The sequence below is a fragment of the Myotis yumanensis genome, unplaced genomic scaffold, assembly GCF_028538775.1.
Source record: "Myotis yumanensis isolate MYYU_CA2020_CCGP unplaced genomic scaffold, mMyoYum1.0.hap1 SCAF_18, whole genome shotgun sequence".
Taxonomy (NCBI): domain Eukaryota; kingdom Metazoa; phylum Chordata; class Mammalia; order Chiroptera; family Vespertilionidae; genus Myotis; species Myotis yumanensis.
This window is the reverse complement of record NW_027223769.1, coordinates 30,568,498-30,590,660: the sequence shown is the minus strand read 5'-3', so window position 1 is coordinate 30,590,660 and position 22,163 is coordinate 30,568,498. Positions and strand designations below refer to the sequence as shown.

General features: G+C 37.4%; 1 pseudogene; it reads left to right on the top strand.

Moving 5' to 3' along the window:
- The first annotated feature begins 262 nt into the window (after window positions 1-262).
- LOC138996952 (ubiquitin-conjugating enzyme E2 D3-like) lies at window positions 263-2,343 on the top strand (annotated as a pseudogene).
- The last annotated feature ends 19,820 nt before the right edge of the window (window positions 2,344-22,163 follow it).

Here is a 22,163-nt window from a genome sequence, read left to right as displayed (position 1 = left end):
AGCCGCCCCCCGCTCTTGGGGGATAAGTACCTGTGGTTACTGAGTAAACTTCACTAGAATTTTGAGTGGTTTGGGTAATAGTCTTCAGGCTGCTCCTAGAAGGTGGAAAATGGGGAAGAAGATCAGGAAATCCTTCCTTTCACATTGTTAGCAACTTCTAAATCATCCCCAGAAGCCAAATACATTAAATCTAGTTCAACTGACCCATCAACTAGGAGAAAATGTCCAAGAGAGAAGGGAAAGAAAAGGAAGCATGGAAAAAATGATGAGCAAGTGTCTTAATAATGAACTTAGAAACCCATTCATCTTGTTTGATGGTTTCTTGTTCAGTGCTGACCACTAGCAGAGAGGAAGCAAATTTTTCTCACTCTCCTAAAAGCCATTATGAAAATATTTTCTAATTTATTTTTTGTTCATTTAGAAGCAATTCCATGATTTTAAGCACCAGTTTTCTGACTCATGGTGTTTCCTATTAACTCTTCCCTGTTGTGCTTCTCATCTAATTATCTCACCCTGTCACCTATGTTCCAGTTTCTAATCTTGTTTTCACACCTCACTGGATACCCAAGAGTTTCTGGCAGTAGAAGAGTTGGGTTTGCACTAAAAGTGTCCTAAAACAGGAAGGGATTCATAAATTCTGAAGTTCAACCAACTCATTCTAGAGATAACAAAGCTAAGTCTTAAAGAGAGGGAGATTCTAATATAACATCATGGGATAGATGTGGCTGAGGAAGGACCAGTAGTTAACGGGGCTAAACAGATTATTAGGAGGGTGATGGTATCACCATGTGGCCTCCACTGGCCTTTCCTTACCTGGCCTTTTTTCCTTGGCAGCATAGCCATGAGTAGAATATACGGCAAAGATATCTCAAATATGAATATTAGAGAGAAACAAACTCCTTCAGGTCTATTTTGAAGAAAAGTTTTGGCTTTTGCTCTTCAATATGTTGAAGTGATTAGAAGATTATGGCTATGATTTAAAATGGAGGCCTAACTGTCCTACGAATGACTTCAATTGTTACTTATTTTTACCTAACCAAAGCCTTTCCTTTTTCAGAACCTCTTCTCCAGTGGGGTCGCCTCAAACTATTCTGGAACTGTTTCTCCTTTTCTTTAATTTTTAGGAGAGAGGGAACATTTATTACTCTGGTGACAATGAAATAAGAATATTGCCCGCCTCTGGATGGTTCTTCAGTGTCTCCTATGATTCTTCTAAGACTTTTGTATCAATAGATAGTATATTTCTTTGAGCCAGAAGCCACGTCGTATATATACTATTGACTTCCCCATAACTCATGAGTGGAGTAAATGTACATTCATTGAGTTCTTCTAATGCTCCACTCACGATGTCAAGTATTTCATAGGTAAAATTTCATTTAATCCTTAGGAAAACCCTTTGAGGTGGGGCTTATTACCTCAGCTTCACTTAGAAGGAACACTAAAACACAAAGGCTAGCTAAAGAAAGTTCTCTAAGAACTAAAATTTAGTAAACAGTAGATTAACCAAGCACATTTGTCCCCTGACAGTGCCATTTTCATTAAATAGTGTTGGTTCTTACTACTTGAACTAAAGTAGAAGTTTAATGAACTCCTGACTATAATAATATTTATTATTCTTAGAAATTAGAATATGTAAGAATATATAAGAATATGTGTATGACATATATCAATGAGTGTATGTCTTTGTGTATTTATGACTGTGAATCATGTGTATGCATGATTTCAAACTTTAAAGAAGACTTGCTTCTGCCTTCCTGTTTATTCAATTATTCAAATACTAATTATGATTGTCAGCATGATTGGCATCTAAGTCTGCATTTTATAATCAATTTATATATTGCAAGAGAAGAATGTACTCAGGCAAGGATGCTTTGCATTGCCCAAGAATTGTTTGCAAGGCATGATTCAACACAGGGTCTATAACATAGACACTATATTTGGCCCATGACCCTCCAGCACAATGTTCTGCAGGTCCAATTGGGGATAGTATGTTTCATTGGCAGGCCACAATGATGGGACATAATGACTGGCCATACCAAGGCACTGTGTTCTTTTTGACAATTCATTTTCCCGGACTATCCCTTTGAACCATCTAAGGTTGTATTTACAGCAAGAATTTATCATCCAAATATTAACAATAATGGCAGAATTTGCCTCAATTTTCTAAGATCACACTGACCTCCTGCATTAACTATTTCTAAAATTCTCTTACCTATTTGTTCACTGATATGGGATCCAAATGCAGATGACCCCCTAGTGACAGAGATTGCATGGGTCTATGCAACAGGCAGAGATAAATACAACAGAATATCTCTGGAATGGACTCAGAAGTATGTCATGTGAGGCTACCTTAAAGTAAGAATAACCTGCATTATAGCTGGAATAAACTTTAAATTTCTGTTAAAAATTTCAGGCCTTCAAGCAATTCTAAACAAGAATAGTATGCAAGGCATGATTCCACACAGAGTCTATAACAGACACTATATTTGGAAAAATTTTCTTAAATGAGATGATGACCATTTAAACAGAAAATATTTTAACCATGAAAATATATCAGATGAATGTGAGAAGTAACTCTCACGGAAATATTTTTCTTTTAGCGAATAATGTTGACTGATTTTCTCTGTAAACAGGCAATGAAAATGAAGCTTGCAAAAAGAAATGGATCTCTCCAACAGAATTATTTTAAAACCCTCACCATTTGTGTACCCATCCAATGCACATATTAAAAAATGTTCAAGCATATTCATCAATTAATCGTAAAAGTTGTAATATTTTATGGGCAACTTTAGTTAACTATAATATGTTTCGCACTTGCAAGTTGAAATGTTAAAGACACACAGTCTTAGTGGTCTTATTCTGGGAGGAGAAATAAAGTAAATTAGATCATTCACAGTAGGGGCTTGGAGGTTTTAACATGCAAGGCAGAACTTAGTTTAATCAGATACGGTACAGCATCAAATCATTATGAAGAGAATAGAAGTCAAATCTATCAATCCCTGGACAATGACTTCCCTCAAGCAAATTTTTAAAACCAGTTCCCATGATCACAGATGATCTCATTTCATAGTTAATTTGGTAAGGATAAAAACTAGGAATATTGGATTTGGGCATGAGTGAAATAAACACTATCATTCTTTAGCAGGCATCATTTGAGGGGATATGTTGAGAAGGCATTGCAAATTACATACCTCTTCTTATCTAATATCACTGCCACAGATTATCTAGGATTTATAAACAGCAACTTGATCTGTAATGTATGGTAGTTTCTTCAAATTACATTAATAACAATGTTTTGCTTGTATATATCAATTTCTCATGTATGCATTTTGCATGTACATTATTACATGTATATATTCAATTAATATTTAATGTCAATTACTTGAAAATTTATTATATAGCAATGCTTTCTTTATTAAAAGGGACTACCCCCCAATCCATTGCAAATATTTTAGGAATTTGTTTATTATTAGATGCCCTGTGAGTAACAGGCAGGCACCAGACCTAAGGTCATGTGATTCAACTGTAAGTTCCTTTGAATGGTGGGCTTTCTGCCAAAATCAGAACCTGGGAGAGCTGAGAGCTTAAAGGTGGGACGTCAGAAAACTAATATGCAAGCAGCTAGAGAGGGTGGGTTTGAAGAAGTGACATCTCAAGACTCATTGATTTGAATGGCATTTCTATTGTTTATTTTGCTACTTTGCAAGCCTAACATTAGGTTCAATTAAAAGTGCCTTCTTACACGGACACTTAATCTCCTCTAGTTGGATATCTTCCATTCCAAAAATGTTAATATGCCCCATGTTCCAATGCACCGACCTCTGCACCCATCTTACATGAAGTATTTATTCACTAATCATCATTCAATGCATCGCTGCTACGTCTGAAGCAGTCCGTGCTGCAAGCGGGAGCTGTGGACAAGTCACATGGAGACCCAGCCTCTGTCTCACAGCCTGGTGCTTGTTCAAGTCAAACAAAGGGAAAGGAGCACCAATGCTGAGGAAAACAGAGAAGGAGCATCTTCCCTAGGCTCTGGGGGTTTGTGGAGGGCTGTGTCTAACATAAATCTTCTTAGCCACTATCGTATTGTTTTAGTTTCAGTATGCACCACCCACAGAAGTGAAATTCACTGGATAGTCATAATTACTCTTAACCTTTGGCTCATTTTCAATGTTGGTTTATTAACTCTTAGACCTCTCTCTTCTCTCTCTTTCTCCCTCCCTCCCTCCATCTCTCTCTCTCTCTCTCTCTCTCTCTCTCTCTCTCTCTCTCTCTCTTTCTCTCTCTCTCTCTCCCTCTCTGCCTCTCTCTTTCTCTTTTTAAACCAGAGACTTAAAGATAAACTATAACTTCGAAGTCTAGATACTCACTGCTATTAATGCGGACACACAACCATCAAAGTAATGTGCTGCACCTGATTCATGAGGTGCACACAACACACTGAGTGTGAATAGAAAAGATGGAAATGTCACATAAGATTTTTTTTTAAAAAATATATAAATTACATCGTAGGGAATATAGTCAATAATATTGTAATAACTATGTATGGTATCAGGTGGGTACTGGACATATTGGTGAAATGTATGGTTATCTGGCCACTATGCGTTACACCTGAAACTAACACAAAATAATGTTGACTATAAAGTGTAATTGAAAAAGAAAATTAAAAAAGAGATGGGGTTTATATTCCTTCCCCTTGAATACAGCTTCCACCTAGGCTTTTTGAGGTTGTCACTCTTGGAATCCAGCTACCATGCTGTAAGAAAACCCAGCAGCCACAGGAGATGCCATGTGGAGGTTCTCCGGCTGATAGCTCAGCTAAGGTCAGCCAATAGCCGGTATCAATAACCAAGCATGTGAATTAAGATGCTTCCAGGTGATTCCAGACCCTGGCCTTTGAATCTTTGGCCCTGGCATTGTGGAGGACAAACAGGCTATCTCTGTCAAGCCCAGTTATAAATAGTGAGGGACAATGAAATGATTATTGTTGTTGAAGGCACTATATTTTGGGCTAATTATACTGTAGTAGTTATTGGAATAGACTCCAATAGTTATCAATCCTAATGTTATCTTTGTGGTAGTCAATCTCCAGATTTGTCTTTAGCATTTACCTGGGCCTTTCCTTTTCCCACAAGTTCCTCTCTTCAATGACTAGAAGTGACAAAGAAGACATGACTAAATGCAAAATGGGATCATGGTTTGACCCTGGGAAAGAAAAAGGGACGTTATTGGAAAAGCTGGCGAACTTTGAGTGAAATCTGTAATTTAGCTAATGATATTGTACCAATGTTAATTTTTGGTTTTGATAAGTGTACTACAGTCATGTAAGTCATTATAATTATGAAAAACTGGGTGAAGGGAATATGAGTATGCTGCATTATTTTGTGCAACTTTTCAGTAAGTCTAACATTATTTTAAAATAGAAATTAAATGATAATAAGAACAGCACACAAAATAACAATATGTATAAAAAAATATATATATATAGCATATCGATGTTCAATGGACACCAATTCTTATGCTCTCCTCCCTTAAAAAAACAAACAAACTGCCGTTTTGAAAAACAATGGCATAGATACAGATAATTTTACCAACTGGCCTGATATAACCCAGTTGGTTTGTAACAATGTCTGACCCAAATGTGTGGATTCGGCATTATTGCATAATCATGAGAATATGCTATTTTCCTGTGCTTGTTGTTATAATTTTAGTATATACTTCCATTATCAAGGTGAGCAAAAGTTGCAACATCACTTTAAATAAAAGTGAATAGCACAGATTTCTCAAATTGTTTCTTGACAATTGTCTTTAAAAATAATTCCAAGTGATACATTTTTGGCCCACGTGAGGCTAGTCCATCACTGAAATAATACTTATGTGATACATTTCTACGTTAAGCATTACCTACTGTTCTGGAATAATTGATTAAAAAGGTAGCTGCTACCAAGAATCCCTGCACGCTATCCAAGTTTCTGGCTTATTCCAGCAGATGCTTTCATTTTTAAAGACTTATTTGGAAGGAAAGTGGAAGATACATTTTAACAGTAGATTTTTTTTGAAGTCATAAAGTTATTTACAAGTTATTCTTATAATATATCCATGGACATTCCAGTCAGGCATAAATCAGCTTATTTTATCTTCTGGATGAATACTTCTGTTGCCAAAAGCTTAAGCGATGATATGATTTTTACACAGTGATCCATTTAAAGAAATAGTAAGGACTGGAAGTGTTATAATTAAGTAAAAGTAATACTTTCTGAATCTATATGCATCATGTAAAATTATGTGTTTAAAGGTCTGACAATCTATAGGGCAGGAAATATCACACATGTATGTCTTAGACATGTATGTATGTCTTATTCTCACCCATTACAGTGTTAACCTCTGTACTTCCAAGAAATCAGTTTTAAGTGGACTCTTTGGCCTTGTTTGATTATTGAGAATACTGAATTATATACTTTAAATGGGAGAATTGTATAATATGAATTACATCTCAATTAAGCTGTTTAACATAAAAGTTAAAGAAATAATTTACATAATAGCTAACTACTAAAGCAAGATAGAGGTTGATTAAGCTATGGCAACACTGGGGAAAACGAAAGTTAAGAAATTCAGTGTAAAAGACCATAGGAATTAATTCTTAGGGTAGCTACAAGTCTAATCCCTCACACCCGGAATTATTTTCAAACTCAAATAACTTTAAAGATTTATTCCAAATCAGTTTGGGCTTCATTAGATGTTTCTAATGCTTCAGTTTTTATTTTAAGCTTAAATACTCCAGAACAGCTTTATGCATCCACTTGCATATTGCAACAAACCACAAAATCAGAGGTAAGTTGAATGACTAAAAATAGAGAAATAGGTAGATAATGGTGCATGCACTCTACAGAGAGCTACAAGGCAATTTAAAAAGTATCACTATTATGACACACAACACAGAAACATTCTAATATTCTCTCAACAAACAGTCAAAAATTCTATATCCACTGTTATTTTAACTAAAGGGTTAATAGGTATAACAGCTACTATTAAGTGCCAATTTTTGTGTTTGAGGATGCACTAGAAAATGTAAAGATGTTATAAAATTAATCTCTATAAAACATTACATACCATAAATTTTAAGATGCATCATCAAATTAATAACAACTCAAAGATGGGGGGGGGGGAGAAAACTAAAGCCACATAACATGTTAAATTTATGCATCAATTATACAATTTATTTTTACTTTACCCATGTAGTTTCCAGTATAAACATCATAACCACAATTTCCAAGGTTACTTAATCAAGCTCCCTTTCCCCCCAACCCCCGCAGTAAGGTTATTTCATAGATTTGTGCTATGGATTCAGTGGTGGCCCCCACCCCAAACTCATACAACAAAGCCTTAAAGAAAGAAAGAGGGGAGAGAGAGAGAGAGAGAGAGAGAGAGAGAGAGAGAGAGAAAAGAGAAACATCAATTGGTTACCTCCATGAGCTTCAACCCAGATTGACCCTGAAACCTAGCTTTGTGCTCTGACCAGGAGTTGAACCTGCAACATTTTGATGTATGGAACAATTCTCAACCAACCAAGCCACCCAGCCAGGGTCTATATGTCTACTTTCATGGACTATATACTCTCTTGACTTCACATACACATCCTTGTTTGGTTAATTGTTTGTATGATATACTTTTCTATTGTATATCAGACACTATGTCTAAAAAACCAGTAGAGACTAAAACATTTTTAATTTAACATGAGTAAAGGACACGGTCCATGATGACCCTTTTCTTCCAGGCTGCTCTTCTGAAGGGTGATGCAATCTAGCCCGAATTTAGATGCAGGCATTTTGTGTGGTGGTTCTAGTTGGATTCAGTTCACCCTTGGCTTCAGAGATTTTGAAGGTAGGATCTCTAATGTCCCTTTAAGCAGGACACGAGATTTCAGCACTGGCAAGACTGGGTGTCTCTTTATGACAGCACAGTTACCAAGTTCCTGAAACAGGGACTTTATGTTTCACAGCCCACATGTTATCTTTGGGATACCGACAAGTGTTTCTTGGTTTGCTGCTCACTTTGTGTTACCTGGTGACCTATTATACGCTCAGATGTTGGAGGGACCCTGCAGTATCCTTGGAAAAGCGCCGGTGTCCCCCAGAAGGGTTTCCTTGAGTTTCACCATCATTGTCCTAACATGTGGGTGGCTGTCTCCTTCCCTCGGGCTGAAGGCTCCTCATGCCTCAGAGGAAGTCTCTATCATTTCTCTTTTCCTCCCGCGGACTTTGTGTGCCACCCTTGTGGACTCAGGCAAAGAGCTGATGGCTCTTTGCAAGCTTACTTCTCAGTTGGGGTTCATAGGACTCTAAACACTCAGGCCAGCACACATATGAGCATTCAACGTTTGACAAAGCTGGCATTTTTCTCCCAACCATTTCCTATGGCAGATTACTCTCCTCCTCCCTACATCCCACCAGAGGTGAAAGCAGCCCTACATTCCTTCTCTCCTAGGAAGTGCTCATCAGTTGATATCTAGGTCCTCCGCTCTCTGAATATTTTCCTTAAGAACTGTGATTTTTGTAGCTTGCTTATTAGACTTGCCCCCATGATAATGGTGAAAACAATGGGCCCTTATCATTTTTTACATCTTAATAAGAACTGTTGATGCAGTGCAAGACTTTGAATCTTTGTGTATGTGTTGCGAAGATGTTTTCTATGTAATGCACTGAATTGTCTTTCCTTTTGCTAAACTCTCACCCAAAAGGAATGCCCTACATGTTCCACTTGACATTAGTAGATAGACAAGTTTGTTTTCCATTAAATTGAAGGGACACTAACTTACTAGTATATGTCTTATTTATAAGTGTGGAGCCTCTCTAGAAAGTCTCTTTCATTTCATTTTGTTTATTCCACAAAATAGAATTTCCATATATGAAGAGAGAATGGAGGCGGCGGGGGGGGGGGGGGGGGGGGGAGAGACAAGAAAAAAAGAAAAAACAAGCTTGAGATCATAATAAACCAAAGCCAAGGAAAGTGATTTTACTCTGAGAACCAGCAACATTTAATGAGAGTGAAGCAAACAACCGGGTGTTAGACAAATGGAGCATATAGGAGAAAATAAAAAATGAAACAACTTGATCAAAGAATAAAATATAGGGCTGTGATAAAAGAAAACAGCTTTATAAAGAAAGCAATACTTGATTTTCTGTACAGACCCTTAGAAAACAGAAAACACATTCAAAAACATAGTCAAGCTGTAGTAGCAGATCTATATTTTATGAATATGCATCTTACAATAAATATTCTGTTCTATTTCCTACAAATAGAAAATGGAGTCACTAATAAATAACCATGATTTAACTCCTTGTAAAGCAAGGCTCCAAAAGAAGAAAAAAATGATTATTTTTTTTTATTTACACTTACAAATAATATAGCTATAAGCTAATTTTTAGACAAAACAAATTCAAAGTAGTAATTGTGATGCAGAGTCTGTATAATTGTAGTCTTAATGATTTCAAAACTTTTCAATTAATCCCCAAATTAGCCAATTTGAGAAATGTACTAAAACTCAGTATTTCTCCTAAGAGGGTTTTACAGACTTAGCTAATGGACATTACTGACAAAGCTTTATGCATGCTATGGCAATGTGAGGAGCAGGGTAGGGTTTTAGGAATCGTTATGCATTTTTAATGGTACCAAATTCTATGCCCAGATTAGCTTTGGTAAGCACTATACCATCTCTATCTGTTTCTTCTAAAGTGCTTTCTATGGACTTTACATTGATAATTTTCTTTCTAGGGAGCTAAAAACATTAGTACATAATCTCAGTTATCCTGTAAAACTATTCATTATGTAGCAAAATGATATATCCTGGAAAATGGGAAAAAATAGCTAGAGACATTTCCTTGTAAAATGGTATTCTCTGCATTTGGCTGATTCACTGTATATCTTTCTACCTAATCTCTGTGCTTTCTCACTGTGCAGAAACTACAAAGTACAAGTACAATTTAGAAATTAGTTAATGGCTTTAATTTTATACACACATATATACATGTGTATGCATATATAATGTAATATACATGTGTATGCATATATAATGTATGCCTACTTTAACATTAATATATAAAACTATATAACTATAATGTAATTATATACTCACCATTCTTATTATGTGCCCAACAGTATTCTTTGCTCTTTACGTATATTACTTCATTAACTTTAACCACAAACTCTACATTTAGGTATCTTTACTCTGCCCATTTTTTTTTCTTTAAGAGACCTAAGACAGAATAGAGGAGCTAAATAAACTGCCCAAGGTCACACAGCTGCTAATGAGAGCATTGGGATTCAGACACTGATCACTGTATATAAGTCTAGTCTGTAAAATCTGCCACCTTTCCAACCATTGAAACATAAATAAAATGTCTGTGTAGGAAAATACAATGTTACCCTTATTGCTAACTTATTAGACAATTACTTTATTCATTTTCTTTAGCACACACATACAACTATATTCAGAAATAAGGATAAGATATATGTATACATTATAAGGATTTAGGATTTAAGATAGAAGTCTAAAAGAGGGTGGGGGAATGCAAGAATTGCTATCAACTTATTGAGAAAATGCTAGAATTGCACTAGGTTTCCAAGCTATGAGAGTGAATGAGAGGCTTTGGAAGGGATGTGGGGATACCTTGCTCATCTTGCTTAGGATCTAGCATGGAACAGGTACTGAATTGACATGTACATGGTAGTAGGAAAAGAAAGAAGATAGGGAGCAAATGGAGGATGGAAATGTGAAAGAAATGTGTTTTACCTGCCAGCTGCAGTGGCTCAGTTGGTTGAGTGTGGTCCTGTCCTGTGCACCGAAAGTTTGCAAGTTCTATTCCTGGTCAGGGCATATACCTGGGTTGTGGGTTTGATCTCCAGTTCGGGAACATATGGAAAGAAACCAATTTATGTTTCTCATCTCAATATCAATCTCATTCTCATTCTCATTCTCTCTCTCTCTCTCTCTCTCTCTCTCTCTCTCTCTCTCTCTCTCTCTCTCCCTCCCTCCCTCCCTCCCTCCCTCCCTCCCTCTCTTTCTCTCTCTCTCTCCCTCATCCCAGCATGTCCTGTGTCTTTCCAAACTGCAATTAAGATGTTGGTGGGCAGAAGTTGATATCTACAGTTCTTTTAAATCCCCTTATGTTCAATGTAATGCAATGCAACAATTCATGCAGAGACCTTTTTTCCTAAAGAGAACATTTATAACGTTGTGTGTGTGTGTGTGTGTGTGTGTGTGTGTGTGTGTGTGTGTGTTTTTTACAGATGTCCAAAGGATCTTCTCTACAATTACTGATGTGGTATATTACTCTCAGCATTTCGATAAGAAAGGGGACCCTTGGGATAGTTAAATGAATTACGGAAAGCCACACAGCTCCCTGTTGGACTTTATACCTGGCCTTCTGGTTTTAAAACACATAATCTTTGCTAGGATGTAGAGTAAGCCTCATTATTCCCCTTGACTTAATAATAGATCATGCAACATTGGTTTTTAAAAGTCTTACTTTTTACCAAACTTGGGTCTGATTTTTTAAATAGTTTTGTTTTTAAGAAAACTTACAATCTCTAACCCTTTCTATACTCACTGGCCATATCTGAATTTCACAAACCAATACAGTTAATCTCTCTATGAAAATCCCTTATGATGTGTTGTCACAATTTCTTCCCACTCACAGTATCAATTCAAACAGCTTTTCAGAGATAACTGCAAGTCGGAGGAAAGCCTGAGTCCTTTATGGCTAATCCTTCACGTGGCCCCACCGTTCACTCTATTTTTAGCATCCTTCAGTTCAAATGGCTGTCTCCCTCTGACATCTACAGTGGCTTCCAGCTGCCTCCCAAGGGACCCTGAGGGGAAATTGGAAGTGAATAGAGGATTTGAGTGAGTTTTCTCAAAGTCCTCCTAGATATAAAGCATCTGCGTTACATTTTAGTCTAGTGCTATGCACTGACTTAGGTGGTAGTAAAACAACCATTGTACATCCTTTCTATTTTCTGTAGAGGTGTACATCTTCAAGTGTTTGGTCACGAATGGTTTTATATGCAAGGTCTATTTTCAGGGAAAGGCAGTTTGAACTGGAAATTGAACATTTGCTGCATCAGACACTCTTTCATTTTGCACTCATTCCTTCAATTCTTATTTTACATATATCACTCATACAACAAAGATAAAATGAACTATCATAGAGTAGATGTTAGAATATGGGAATGATATGAAAAGTAGCCTCTAATTTTAAAGGCATGTGATCTCAGGGAGAGAACTCTGAGAAGCAAATCTTTAAAGAGCTTTATTGTTCACAGGGTCACTCCATCTCTGTTTTTTATTAGTATCACCTAATGTCTGGGACTTATTCTTCCCTCTTCACTCCATAGTCTTACACATTCTAATGTATTTTCTCAAGAGTTTATTAGTAAGTATTTAAGGTTCTATACCAGGAACTAAATGCTATTATTTTTAGTTATTGCTATAGCAAGTGGACATAGATTACATTTGGTAAACTGTCATTTGAGAGTATAGAAGAACATTGTTGATTTTATACTAATTTTGTTACCAACTCTGTTATTGGGCTCACTAATTATTTTTGCCTGTTTTTTTAAGCTGCTTCTGTATGAGTTTCCCAGGTGAAACATCTTATAATTGGCAAATAGTGAAAATTGTACTCTTTATTTTCAAATTTTATTAAATTTATTGGAGTGACATTGCGTAATAAAATGACAGAGGTTTCAAGTGAAATATTCCATAATACATCATCTGAATAATGCATTGTTTGTTCACCATTATACTCTTAACTTTCAAAAAATACCTATTGTTTTGTTATTTTTTTCTGATGTTGAAGATCACTTTAAAAATGCAATTCAAAAGTAATGATGCTATTATTCACTCTCAAAATTATTTTTAGCATTAATGAGAATACTTTTAAACTAGTGTTTTACCATTACTAATAATGCTCTTTTACATATTTTTCTAATATCCATTTTTACTGTGTTAAGGACAACTTTAATAATCACTACTTTATTAATAGTTTCTAGTATATATATATATATATATATATATAATGTTTTAAATGTCTTTTATGTCTAGTATATATATATATATATATATATATATATATATATAATGTTTTAAATGTCTTTTATGTCTATTCATATTAGTTATTTTTATTGACTCATTATATTGATGGGTTGTAATAATTTGTGTCCTAATACTAAATTATCATTGAATTCACCATCTGCATTTTATTTGTTCATTTTATAAGTCAGTTATAGGATCAAACTGGACAGTTGGGGAGAGTTTAAAAAAGAGACTATTTACAAACTGTGGCCTGGTTTAAGGAGAAGAACAAGAGGTAGCACAAGTACCCTGGAACTAGAGCTGGTTGTGGCCTAGGTTTGAATGGGCAAGAGGGAAGGAAAGAAGAAGCAGGATTGGGGAGTGAGCCAAGAGTAAAGATAGGGAAAATATAAAATGAACTGCATTAAACCAATCTGCTAAAATTATTAACGTTATGAAGGTTGAGGCATGAAGAAAGACACCATTTTGTTCTAGCTAGTCTGGGAGCTTAAACTTTTTTGAACTTTCCAGTCCTGCCTCTTGCCTACATATCCATCTGGACCTCTAGCTAACCCTCTGACAATGAATTCACAGATCCAGACCCCCCGATTAGCCCAGGGGTGGGCAAACTTTTTGACTCGAGGGCCACAATGGGTTCTTAAACTGGACCGGAGGGCCGGAACAAAAGCATGGATGGAGTGTTTGTGTGAACTAATATAAATTCAAAGTAAACATCATTACATAAAAGGGTACTGTCTTTTTTTTTTTTGTTTAGTTTTATTCATTTCAAACGGGCCGGATCTGGCCCGCGGGCCGTAGTTTGCCCATGGCTGTCCTAGACCATTAAAAAATTTTTTTACAATTGATTATTAGCGAAAGTATTCAGAGTTTTTCTGAGTGTTTTCAACAGGAAAGTACCTTTTTCACTTAGACACAGTTTCTGATGCTTGAGCAAGCATTGTTCCCCATTAACTGATGCACAACAAAAAGTGCAATTTAATGATACTGTCTACTAAACCAAGTAACTAAATAAAGAGAAAATTACACACACTATTGGGCCAAAAGTACATTTCTGAACCAAGCATAAAAAAGAAAGGAACCTCCAATATCCCAAAGTGTGCTAGTATTCCCAGAGAGTGAAAAATGTTTACATTTCCATGCTCTTTATAGTTGTGTTTTTTTTTTTGCACTTTCCAAATAGCAATGTTTGAATGAATTTGTTAAAGTGTTTATCTCAGCCTAAAGTTAAACACACTCATAACCATCTCTTAAATAGTACTTATTTCCCACATAAAGATGTCTTAATTAATTTTGTAATCATATGCGTGATGGGTAAAACCATTATGGCTTAATTTTCTCTTATCAAATTGCATCTATTGACAGTCAGCCCTATTTTCACTTGGCACTTGGCATTTATCAATCCATTTTCACATACATTTTGACACGTGAATATGTGTGCATGTCTCAGTCACTAAGAACATGAATCTTTATTCTAGTCCTAGAGGATTCAGACCCCTCACACCAATGCAGGAAACCTGGGAACTGTAGGGGAGATACTACCAACATTGCATAAAGGGCAATTCATGATGAGTAGTAAGTGCTCTGCTCAAAGAGGCTTTGATTTGATGAGCCAGAAATAGAATCTCCCATTAGATGTTCCATGTCCACATCCACAGCTCATATTATAGCTTCAGACCAAGGACTGGCTCTGAGATTTTATACCAGGTGATTGGTAGATTTTCAACAAGTTGGTGCTATCATTACAAATGATATAAATTAAGCCCTTACTAAGGGCAGAGATCTGTGTTAAGTTTCAAACATCACATCTTTGTCACAGTTGCCTAATAAGAAAGGGAACTCTATCTTTCCAACTCACAGATAAGGTAACAAAAACACAGATCCTGGAAGGAAGTACTATCTTCAGACCTAGAAAGCAATGTGGAGTTGTTTTCTGCTTAGTGACACTGAAGATGCCTGTCTCAGTAGGTCTCAATCCATTCATAACACCAAACCCCAGCCTCACTTACAACTCGGGGAAGTATAACATATCTTAGCATGGATGATCTCAGTCTAAAATTTTCACCAGCTAATACATCTTCCTGATCATTTCTCTATCTCAGACATACTCTGATGCTTTGTGTTACCTGTTTCTAACTTTATCTATCATCTAGCTATCTATCATCTATCTTGCAATTTCTCAATCTAATCTCTTTGTAACAGCTTCCCAGTTATCTTTTTTGAATAAAAAATTGGTAGCATTAATCAATAAGAATGTTTTATACCAGCAGTTATAAAACTGAATTCTACATAACAGTGATCACATGAAATACTTTATGACCAAAATATACCCTAACAAATATAATTCAGTGATGTTGATTCTCTTAAGCCCACCTTTGGAAAAATCACAATCAACTTCAAGAGTTTGAAATTCCTGGGGCCTTCTTTAGAGAGAAAAAATGTTGATTTTATTTAACACTGCATTTCTAGATGTATTTAAGTATAAATCTCCACACAAATACCTTTTATTTTTATTATTATTTATTCATATCTGAAAGAAAAAATTATTTATGTATTTCATTATGTATGTATATATGCAATGAAATCTGTGTTGTTTAGGAAATCTTAGAAAGCAAAACCTAGGATTTATTATCAGGATTAAATATCCCCTATGGTGTCAACAAAGACTGGTTCTGTGAAGTTTCTATTTTTGGCTGCCTTGACATTAGTTTCCTCACATCTCACTGAAGGTCACACAATATAGACCATCTCCTCCCGCACTTCCCTTGGAGTAAATGCTCTCAAATCCACTGACTCAGTCGCCAGGGAGCATATAGACTCACCCACCAGGGAGCATATAGATTCACCTGTATGTCCTCTTCAAGTGCCTACGTTAGTTAGAAATAAAAAATAATCCAAATACTATCTGTGGGAGACTGACCTTGTCTTCCAGGGGCACTCTGTTGAAGAGGAATCTGGAAACATACCTGTGCCCTGTTTAAAGAGTTTCTTGCCTGTCTGAAGGCTAGAGAAATGAAAGTCCAGCTCAGACAACTCCTGGATATTCATATGGAAGGCCAATGGAGAAATCCACTTGGATTCTTTTCCAGTAAAAGTCTTCAATACACGTGACTTTCATTATAGACTTGATAGTGACAACTTAATTATCAAATACTCTGGAGAGAATGCAATAACAGTAATGCGACTTGACATGTAATTATCATTATTCCAATAGAATTACCCTGACCTAGAGCTCAATCCTTGTTATGATAAGGTTTCTGAAATGTTCTTGTCCCCCCCTGTGGTGCTGGTTTTACCACCCTTTGCTGTCCTCACCCCTTAATATGTTTTCCAAAAAAGAGTCAGCCAGAGAATAGAGAAAGAGTATATTTAGACAATGAAACTTATGTACCTTTTTCCCCCTGGACTTTTGCAGTGGACATTACCCCAAATTCTAAGGAATAGAAAGGGAATGGGCATGGGTGTTTACTGGGTATTTGTTATGTGTGAGTTAAAAGCTTTCATACATATTTTATAAATCATCTCCACAATTTTCATTTAAAGATGAGAAAACTAAGCCTCATATAAGTTAATTTCCCAGGACCACCAGGGTTGTATTAATAGCTGGTATTGCAATTTATGTCTGTGTATTTTTTGTCATCAATTGCAAAGTTATTGCATTAAATTAATATATTGAATAATTTAGTCAAATGGTTCAAAAACCAAAAACAAACCAACAACAACAACAACAACAAAACAAAAAAAACACCTACAAAGACATATAGTGAAATCAGGCTCCAACCTTGGTCCCTCTGCCATATGTATGCATCTCACCCCCAAAATAAAACCAGGTACCACTGTCAGTAGGTTTTCATATATACTTCCAGAGAGTTCTAAACATATAAACAGTAGTATTTTAAAAATACAAATTATTTCATGCTATATACACTTTTCTTCACTTTGCTTTTTTTCACTTAACAACAGATCCGTAGAATCTTTCTATATCTATATATATAAAAGCCTAAGTGACCATTATGGCTGAATGGCCTGAATGACTGGTCAACCAGTTGCTATGATGCACCAGGACCACCAGGGGGCAGAAACTCAATGCAGGAGCTGACCCCTGGTGGTCAGTGCACTCCCACAGCCAACCTCCCGTGGCCCCTCACCCCAGCCAGCCACACACCCCCGATAAGCCTTGATTGTGGCCAAGCCGAGGGACCCCACCATGTATGAATTTGTGCACTGACCCTCTAGGTCTACATAATAAAGCTGTAATATGCAAATTGACCATCACACCCTCACACAAGATGGCCACCCCATGTGGTCAAAGATGTCCGCCCCCATGTGGTCACAAGATGGCCACCACAAGATGGCTGGCAGAGGAGGGCAGTTGGGGGGGGGAGGGCCAGGCCTGCAGGGGAGGGCAGTTAGGGTTGACCTGGCCAGTGGGGGAAGGCAGTTGCGGTAGACCGGGCCAGCAGGGGAGGGCAGTTGGGGGCGATTGGGCTGGCAGGGGACCAGTCAGGTGTCAATAAGCCTGGCAGGGGAATGGTTAGGGACAATCAGGCAGGCAGGCAGGCAAGCGGTTGGGAGCCAGCAGTCCCGGATTGTGAGAGGGATGTCCAACTGGCGATTTAGGCCCGATCCCTGGGCCCTAAACTGGCAGTTGGATATCCCCCAAGGGGTCCCAGATTGGAGAGGGTGCAGGCTGGGCTGAGGGACCACCCCCCCCCCTGCACAAATTTTGTGCACCGGGCCTCTAGTTAGTACATAAAGAGCTTCCCTGTTTTATTGAAGTTGTATAACATCCATTTTACAGATGCACCACAATTTATTTAACCATGGCCCTATGATGGATGTTGAAGTATTCAAGTTGCTACCTGTCTTGTGCTACTACATGCAGTATTATAATGAATATTTTGATATTTAGGCTAGGGTAGATGTGCTCCTAGGATTCTTACTATAGATAGACTCTCTCCCTCTCTCTCTTCTTCTCCCTCTCCCTCTCTGTTTCCCTCTCCTCCCCCTCTCCCTCTTCTCTCCCTTTCCTTCTCTCTGATTTTTCTTCACCTTCTCTGCACATGAAAAATCAGCTAAGGAGTTCTGTAAATAAAAATAGCTGGATTCTACCACTAGAAATTGGAGTGCAGCCTTAACATTGAGATTATAAAACCTTCCCAGGTGCTTCTGAAGTGGTCACAGTTGAGAAACACAGCTCTGAGCCCCTCCTACAAAATCTCCAAATGTCAAATTATGATGCTTATATGCTTTCAGTTTAAAAACAACAACAACAACAAAGAAGAAGAAGATGAGGAAGAAGAGGAAGAGGAAGAGGAAGAGGAAGAGGAAGAGGAAGAGGAAGAAGAAGAAGAAGAAGGAGAAGGAGAAGGAGAAGAAGAAGGAGAAAAGAGTAAGAGGAGAAGGAGGGAGAGTAGGGAGAGGAGGGGGAGGAGGAGACAGAGTGAAGAAAAATCCCACTTACACAATCAGTTTGGTTTCAATTTGAGGAAAATTGAATAGATATATAGTTTTCAGAATTAAATAGAACTGACTTTAAATTACTTCAGGCAAATCCCTTGGATCAGAAAACCGAGTCTTCCTTGCTTATCCGGTTTTCTCCTCCCCACCATCTAATGCATCCCCAATACTGTTAGTGTGAACCTTTATCTGACTACTTTTTAAGCAGTTCCCTCCAAACACATGCCAATGCCCCTGACCTTGAGGATGTAAATTCTAGTAGGAATGCCACAATGCAGGGCTGACTCTGTTTGAAGACAAAGTGATTCTGGTAGCCCAGGAAGCAGCGGCATCCCGGGAATTTGAGGAGACTTTTCTGGAGGAAGTCACAACAAACAGAGAATGAAATAATACAGAAATGTTAGCCAAGAAGTGGCTAAGGAAGGAAAGTGGAGGTTGGAAAGGACATTTTATTCAGTGAGACCAGCATAGTGTATGGGTGTGTTAATGAGGGAGCACTGCACAGAGCGCAATTAGGAATTTGCAAATAATTGAGTGTCGCCTGAACGTGGGGTGATTTTTGAGCAGTGACCAACTATTTTATAACAAGAACCTATTTAACAGATGAACAGGACACTTCTATGAAAAGGGACCTGCTGAAGCATGTTGTTTATTCCCGTTTCTGAAGTACAAAACCCCTCCTCTTCTGAGGCCCGGCAACAAGAGGGCAGGACACTGTAAGGACATACTGAGATGGCGGTGGAGTCAGTTCTCCTCATTCCCTATTAATTTCCCCAAATTTCAAATCAACCTCGGGATCTATTCTCACAACATATAGACAGGCCTGGTCTCTCTTTCGAAATAGAAGCAATTATTTCCTGGAAAACAAACATTGGCTGGCAAAGGTACTGCCCTTTTCTGGGGTGGACAACATTGGCCTTGAATAGCTCTCCCAATGAGCATTCCTTTTCCCCATCCACTGTCATAGGAATGATTAATTATGTACCATTAAAAATATATATAGTTTCTTCAATGACACAGAAAAAAATGTACACTTGACTTGAAAGGAGGGGCTATCGGAGGTAGGAAAAAGAGGATAAAGAAAATTGCCAAGTTCGAATTCCACTTCTGCTGCTGCATTTTCTTTGTTTCTGCTATTATTTTCAAACTGATAGATTCACTCACTATCATTCTACACACTATAGATCCCTAAGTATGGAGATTGTAAACAGATCATTGGGGGTTTCCACCATGGAGTCCTAGTGACCGAGCACACATGTGACTATTCTTTATATTTAAAATGAAAGTGTGTTTGTTTATCGGCTCTTTAAAAAATACCCTGGTTGTGTCTTACCCAAGTATTTCAGTAATTTCTTAAACAGACTCCCTTGCTTCTGGATTCTTGTTTCAAAACCATTCTGCCAACTTTGGTCAAGCCAATCTTTGTGGGATTTAAAATAGAAGTTTTCATAAAGCTGCTGTGGTTTTCCTAGCTCCTGAAGCCAGATAACAACCCAAGATATGTTTTCCCAAACTAATGACATTCTTCTATTGTACAAGTTCTAGAGTTCCCCATTCACTTCTGCAGCTACTTAATGTTGTTCATAAAGTTTTTTCACGTGACCCATATCATTTTCTGAGGTCCATATGTGGTCCATAGCTCAACTCTTTGAGCAAGGAAAGGTCAATATGGGCTTAAGGATATTTATCTTTTCCAGCTTCTTCATGTGCACCTTTTTTTCTTCACTTTATCCAACTAAATTTAATATCAAGAGGAAATCCTGGAGCTTTATGCTTTACATGGCAGCAATCTCACAAGGAAATAAAATTCCCACCTCACATTCACTCCTATCCCTCATAGAAAAAGATAGAGAAGCATCAATTTTTCTATGATATTTGTGTAAAGCCTCAAATCTTGAGATATTATGGTTCTAATATACTTGCCCTAGTGCACACAACAGTATTATTTGCAAAAAAGCCTTTACTTTCTTATTTGTAACACAGGGCATATGGTGAAGGAAATATATTAAAGGGAATATTGTGGTTGTTATATGAACAGAAATAGAGTTAGTGGCCCACAGAGAGTGAGTTCTCAGTATGTGCACTTGTGCCGAATTGAGAACATTCAATAAAGAAAAAGGGCAACAGATTTTGGCACCAAATCATCTCCGTAGACTGCAAACCCCATGAGATTGGGAGTCACCACAGCCGCAATCTCCACGGACTCGAAACATCTAGCAGATGGCCCTCACAACAAACAATGTGTTTGTTGAACAACGAAGACATTGACAAACATAAGTGGGACTAAGTTTTGGTTTGGCATTTACCAGCTTTCCACTTATGAATGAAGTTCTCTGAACTTGAATTTCTTCATCATTGAGATGAGGGTCGTATCACCTAGTTTCCTGGATTACTGCCAGGTTTCAGGTTTTCCAAAATATAACAGATACTAAATAAATGATCATGTGATGGACAGATGTATAGATGGATGGACAGATGGGTAAATTGACAGATGAACAGATGAATGAACTGGGACAACTCAAACAAGAAGAAGATGGAATGTGCAAGGATGGATGCACAGATTAACCCTAGCAATATTTTTTGGAATAAAAGGAAGTTATTACTCACTTTAACCTCTGGCCTCATGCAAAATTTAGTAGAATTCCATACATCCCTTGAACACACATTCCACCCTATCACCCCCAGGTCCCGGGTTCATCCCCTGACACTGGAATACACATTGGCAAAGGAGGACATTATCATTGCAACCATCAGGCACTGGCTCTAACAGGTGCACTTTGTGCCTATGGTTCATCCTTTCTCTCTTCTCCCATTCAGTGCATTACAGATTTGTGAACAGGAAGCAAGAAGAAGGAATCATTTGGATTGGGAATGATATTCCAGTCCCATAAATTAGATTTTTCCATCCACACTATGGAAGTTATGAGAGAACATACTCATATATTAATTTGACATATATTAAACATATATTAATTTGCAGACTGATAAGGTAAATCTTCATTTCTTTTCCTTCTTTCTTTTTTTATAGATGTCTTTATTAATTTCAGAGAGGAAGAGAGAGGGACAAAGAGATGGAAACAAGAATGATGAGAGAGAACCATCGATTGGCTGTCTCTTGCACGCTCCCCACTGGGGATGAAGCCCGCAACCTGGGCACGTGCTCTTGGCTGGAATCGAACCCAGGACCCTTCAGTCCACAGGCCGACACTCTATCCACTGAGCCAAACCGGCTAGGGCCATTTGTTTTCCTTCTGATGTCCATATCTAATATTAACCTTAGAATATACTAACGATTTGCTTATCCCTTTTAACATACTATTAATTTCTTTCTAACTGTTTTATGCACATATTGATTTTTATATGTGATTATAAAATTATTTTCAATAGGTAGGGGTACACTGAAATGTGCTCATGTATTTTTGTGTACATGTGTGCGCATGGATGCAGACACTCAAGCTCATAGCTGAAAAATGTATCTTTTTAAAAGGGATGAAATGAGAAATCTTATGTTTCAGACTACATACTGAATTACTTACTGGCTAAGTCATTAGCATTTCAGTAATGTAACACTCTAATTGTGCTATCGAATTGCTTTAATCTTCCTCTCCTCAGT